At 34.2% G+C, this 5,650-nt stretch overlaps 1 long non-coding RNA gene across 2 annotated transcripts; it reads left to right on the top strand.

Moving 5' to 3' along the window:
• The first annotated feature begins 768 nt into the window (after positions 1-768).
• LOC115955367 lies at positions 769-4,028 on the top strand. Of its 2 annotated transcripts, XR_004084124.1 has the most exons (6): positions 769-1,020; positions 1,103-1,214; positions 1,293-1,399; positions 2,445-2,526; positions 3,500-3,599; positions 3,946-4,028. It is a non-coding gene; the product is annotated as an uncharacterized LOC115955367 (long non-coding RNA). The 2 variants fall into 2 exon arrangements; XR_004084123.1 differs by having other exon boundaries at positions 2,445-3,599.
• The last annotated feature ends 1,622 nt before the right edge of the window (positions 4,029-5,650 follow it).

The following is a 5,650-nucleotide window of genomic DNA, read 5'->3' as shown; positions in this document are numbered from 1 at the left end:
ATAATTTTCATGAGAATATTGTAGGCAATATATGATATATTGCAAAAAAATTCACTTAGTTGTAAATTCTTTTTTTTTTTTTAAATGTCATATTTTATGTGGTTGTAATTTGATTAAAAATATAAAATTTATTAAATACATAAAATAGTCCTTCCTTTTGAAGTAATCCAAATGCTTGGAGCCAATACCCAATATTTTTTTTTTCTTGATACAATATACCCATGGGCTACAATAAAAAATATCCAAATTGTACTTGTAATTTCAAAAGTGCTAACAACAAGTGTAATTTCAGATTTAATAATATTCCAGCTTTTAGATAACTTAATTTAAGGATATATAAATTAATTTATATAGGACAATAATACTTAGTATTCCAAAAACCAAAAAAAAAAATTGAAGGGCTAGGTCTTCATCTATTTTTGGTATTTTTTTTTAATATTTTTTAATTTTGAAATAACTTATTTCGGCGGTTTCAAAACCGCCCCTTTTATAATTATAGTGGCGATTTTAAAACAGTCACTATAGGTCTGAAGTAAAAAACCAGGCTTTCAAAATTTTTTAAAAATAATTTGAAAATTGCTTGATTTATTGTGGCAGTTTAAAACCACTGCAATAAGTAAAAAAGTCGCCATAATAGCTTTAAAACCTATTGCAGCGGCTTTACTTTGCCGTAATAAGCCCAAAATGTCGTTGTAATAGGTCTTAATCTATTTTTCTTCTTAACTCATACCCGCTCCCTCTCACCAAACACTCTTCCTCTCCCTCTCATTCGTTGCCGTCGCCGCCGCATCTCCCTCTCCTTCATCGTTGATCTACACGAGCCCACTCGCCACAAACCCACGCCGACTCATCTCCGAGCCCACTTGCCACAAACCTACGCCGACCCATCTCCCTAGCCCATCCACCGACCCAGCTCGCCGATCTTCCTCCACTCCTCACCGGCCCAACTCCCAGATAGAGATATTTAAGCGCAGCCGCTCCTTTTAGGGTTTAGCTTAGTTTTTCCTCTCGGACCAAAAAGTAAATCTCTCTCTCATTCTTACTATCTCTGATTTTCTTAAGTTTTTATCTCTGTTTGTAATACCTTTGTGGTTTTGCATAGGTAGCCATGGTCGAAGTGGTGGCCCCTCCTCCTCTAACAGAACCGACAGAAACCGTTGTTCTGGAACCCCGACAGCCTCACAACGTTGTCAAGCTCTTCTTGAGGAGTTTTGGTTTGGAGCTAAGTCTTAATTCTTTCATATATATATATATATATATATATTATTATTATTATTTTTTTCAATTGCTAGGATTCTGAAGCTCCAATGACAGAGCATGTTTCGAGGGTATTGCCGAAGAATGAGGGTTGGTTAATAGGAACAAAAGAATGCTGGGGCAGCTTTTGGGGACATTAGAGGTATGTGTATGATAGCTGCTTGATTTTCAATAGAAATTGGGACATTAACTATATTGACAATTAGAAGATGTTAGTTCAATTTACAGGCTAAAACTTATTGACTTATTGTTACTGTTATCATGGTCTTTAAATTGTTTTTAAACTTCCTAGTTTACTTCATGATAAATTCTTCCCTGTGTTTTCTTAAACATTTGTATATGATTGAAACTATTGTTATCGTAATGAAGTTTTGTTGAGGAAAAAAATAATTGACTTTGTTGCTGTAACTAGAGAAGTACATATGTTGTCAAAAAAATTGGTGGGAATGATTTCTAAGTCATTGGACCTGGACCCATTTTTTGAAGTGTATCTTATTAGAGGAGAAGAGTCAAATTTACACTAGATTATTAATATATAAATCATACACTGTATAATAAAATTGGGCTTAGAAGTGGTGGATTTGCCAAGTAGCTGTAAGGACACTGGTGGTTAGTAGCTTAGTGCTTTGTTGAGGGAAATTTTAATATTCTTTGGGATATATGGGCTCCCCTGGGGCTAAAACTTATCAAAAAGAAAAAGAAAATCAGTGAATATAATATAATAAATACGCTAGTGGTTAGTGCTTTGTTGAGGGAAATTTAATATTCTTTGGTATACTTGTGTTGGACAAAATAAACTTAAGCCCATTTAGAGGAGTTGAGAGTTGACAATATGTACAGAATGATACAGTGGTTTAAGACTTGATGAAATGAATTTCGTATCTGAATTTGATAATTATGGTTATCAAAACCATGTGCTATATTTAAAGGACGAAAAGAATATACATATATTTTTTTTCCTTTTATTAATGAATATTTTAGGAGATAATCCACCACAAGTCAATAGTTTAAACATCTATGGTTCACTTTTTCCTAGGTATTATAAGTTGTGAAGGAAGTGAGTTATGTCTAAAGCGAGTATTTGAGACAAGAGGCCCAAGTCAGTTATGATTGTTTTGGATGGTTTTCATCTTGAGTTTAACAATGAAATTGTTTTATGAAACATAAATTCCTTAAATATTATTCAGGCTAAGCAGAGCACGTGAAGAAAGCAAGAAGCTGAGGCAACAAGAGCGTGAGCAAAATGCCGAAAAAAAGAGTAGAGATCTGGTTTGTTGTTTATTATAACTTTGTATTTACACCTATTGAAGTTTTGTACGTGCAAGTTAGATTTGAGCTTATATAAGGAAGTAAAATAAGTTATCTAACAGTATATCTATATGAGAAAACTTGACAAGGTGCTAGCTTTCACATGACACTTGAACAAGAAAGAGAAAGTGATGGTAGGATATGAAAAAGACGCACATTTAAACAACAAGAAGAAAGTAATGTTGAAAGAAACACATGATGTACGTGGAAAATCCTAGAGAAGGGATGAAAAACCACGGTTTGAGCAAGAATGTAATGTTCTTGCTCTGCTTAGATCGTATTATGTGTGAAAAGTGGTTGATTTCTTACAACAAGATTGTTCCTCTCTCCTACCAACTCTCTAATCTCTTTTCTCAAATCTCTCATTTTTGTTCTAGGGTTCTTGCCCTAATACAGCTGCATATTCCTCTTATAATATGAGGAATATGACTGAGTACAAGGACAGGTGTCAAGTCATAATTTCCCTACTTAGGACCTTTGCACAGCTGTGATATTATTTGCTGACTAGAGGATAGGAATTGTGCCAATGTTGCATTGGGACCCATGGGTAGGTGGCCTTGCCACTGCTTGGGAAACAAGTCTTGGATATTGAGAAGGACATCAAGAGTATTATGATTGATACACGTGTCTCTGATGTGGTCCAACTTCTGATCTTAGAAAGTCACCATCTCCCTTTTTGTGAGTGCTTGAGTACTATGCCAGGTGCAAATCTTATTTCCTTCCCATGGCAATCACGCCTTTAGTACAGACCAAGACAAAATCCCTTAGCCAACGCTTCCTCTTCCTTTGCTCACAACCATTCCATGTGTAAGGTCTAGATTCAACCACTTATGCATTCTCCCATGCCATAGTAGTGTTATGTACAAGCTTCAAAGGTGATCTTTTATTATGATCCTTACTCAATATCTAATTCTTGTCCTTTTGTTTTATTCAGACTCTCAGGGCACGTGTAGTTGCGAAGATAGAACAAAAAAGTTGGAATTGTTATTTCTTCAGTGGAGTGACCACCATAAAAAACTTTGCAATTTTATAAGGTAGATTTTCTTCAGATATTAATTTTTCATGGTCATTTTTTATTGCTAAATTGTTTTGGCATGTGACCATCCTTGACAACTGAGAGCCCTAGTACACTGTTTCTAATGAAATCTTTTTGTACTCTATTTCTATTGCAAGTTATGTTTAATTTTGGTCCAAGTGTCCATAGAACTTTATTGAGACAAAGATAAGTTTCTCTTCATGTGGATTGTAGTGATGAAGCATTTTGATCAGTGGATGGTTCCTGCTTCATTGAAGGGCTTTAGGTAGAATTACATAGTTAATTAATGTCCCATATTTTACTGGTTGCTGATTGGTTGTGGGATTTTTTTTTTTTTTTTTCAGGACCAAGGCAGAACCTCCAATATATTATTTACCTAAAAAACCTCTAGAAGAAGGCAAAACTATGGTCTAGCAGCGAAAAGAACAGGTGAGTCCTCTATTGCACTTCTCTGATAATATGGAGTTTTACTAGAGGAATCTTAAGAAATTGGCCAATCTTTTGAATTAAAGTTGATTATCTTTTCTTGATATTTCATAAGAAACTAAATTTTTTGAAAAGGGAGTTGATGGTTTACACTTGGCATCTCAACTGTAGTTTAAACTGGCACCAATGCGCTATCAATGTAAATTAGACTTAGCTTTTGCAGGATAAGAAACATCATCTTCTTTTTCTCTTAGCAGCTTTTGTAGTTGCAGCTGATGAAGGTGACTCTCTTTCTTTCTTTTCTCTATTGCATGCGTTCTTTATACTTGTTTTGTGAATTTTTTTTCTTTGTTCATAGTATTTGGTTTTGATATAAATTTTACTCAATATTCTAATATCTCAGTTGTTTCTTAGAGTTTATAGTGCATTGACATGGTATGCATGTGTTCTCCACTTCTCCTTGAGGTCGTAGAGTCACAAATTTAGTGACCAATGTTTAATGCGAATGCACCAAAAAATAAATGGAAAAAAATGGTCTCGGTGGGGCAAGATAAATTTATTTTAAAGTGTCTTCCTTTGCATTTGAGATGGTTTTGACATATTTGAATGTGAGTATTATGCTTGTTGCATGCCAAGTGTTTGGTAAATTACCTCTATGAGGTATACAATTAGATTACTTGACTTTTGGTTGTGATAATTGTTATATAAGGTTATGATTTGCATTCCTATTGTGTTATTTAGCAACGTTGTCGTTAAACGAACTTGATGAAGTGGGTGATCATTCTCCTACTACGCAAAATCAATCATCTAGCTTGTGGTTTTTATTTATTTATTTTTATAGTTTGCAATTGTGATATAACATTTTAGACATTTGGAATGTCTTGTCTTAGGCATAACAATTATTACAGCTAAGAAATTGTATTATTGTATTATATTAATTTGATAGTTTGAATATGTTTGATTATTGTGGGGTCTATATTGGCGTGTGTCAACTAGATCTAGTAATTTATTTTATATTGATTTTTGTTTAGCTATAAACAGGTTTGGAAAACAAAATGCAAGGAAAATATTTTTGCCCATTTTTTTTTAAAAAAGGACCTATAGCGGTGCTTTTGAAACTGCCGCTATAGGTCTTTTTAGCCTATATTACAAAATACCTATATCAGGGCTTTTGAAACTATTGCTAAAACCTTTATTAAGAAAAGGCCTATAGCGGCGCTTTTGAAATTACGGCAATAGCTAGTATTTAAAAAAAAAAAAAACAATAGCAGCACTTTTAAAACCGCTGTTATAGGTCTTTTTTAGCCTGTATTTAAAAAGGCCTATAGCGGCCCTTTTAAAACTGCCTATAGGCTATAGCCTTTTTTTAAACCACCGCTATAGCCTGTATTTAAAGAAAAAAAATAACCTATAGCAGTGGTTTAAAAAGTGCTGGAATAGGGTTTCAAAAACGCTGGGACCTATACTGGCGCTTTTAAAAGTATTGGTGTAGGTTAGGCGAACCTAATGCCATACTCATTGCGTAGCGCTACAAAGCGCCGGGAAAAAAAGTGTTGGGATAGGCCTTTTTGGCCTATACCAGCGCTTTTTCGGGCTATCCTAGTGTTTTGCTGTTTAAAAACG

The sequence above is a fragment of the Quercus lobata genome, chromosome 8, assembly GCF_001633185.2.
Source record: "Quercus lobata isolate SW786 chromosome 8, ValleyOak3.0 Primary Assembly, whole genome shotgun sequence".
In the NCBI taxonomy this organism is placed as follows: domain Eukaryota; kingdom Viridiplantae; phylum Streptophyta; class Magnoliopsida; order Fagales; family Fagaceae; genus Quercus; species Quercus lobata.
Note: the sequence above shows the minus strand (reverse complement) of the source record. Positions and strands in the feature narration are given on the sequence as shown.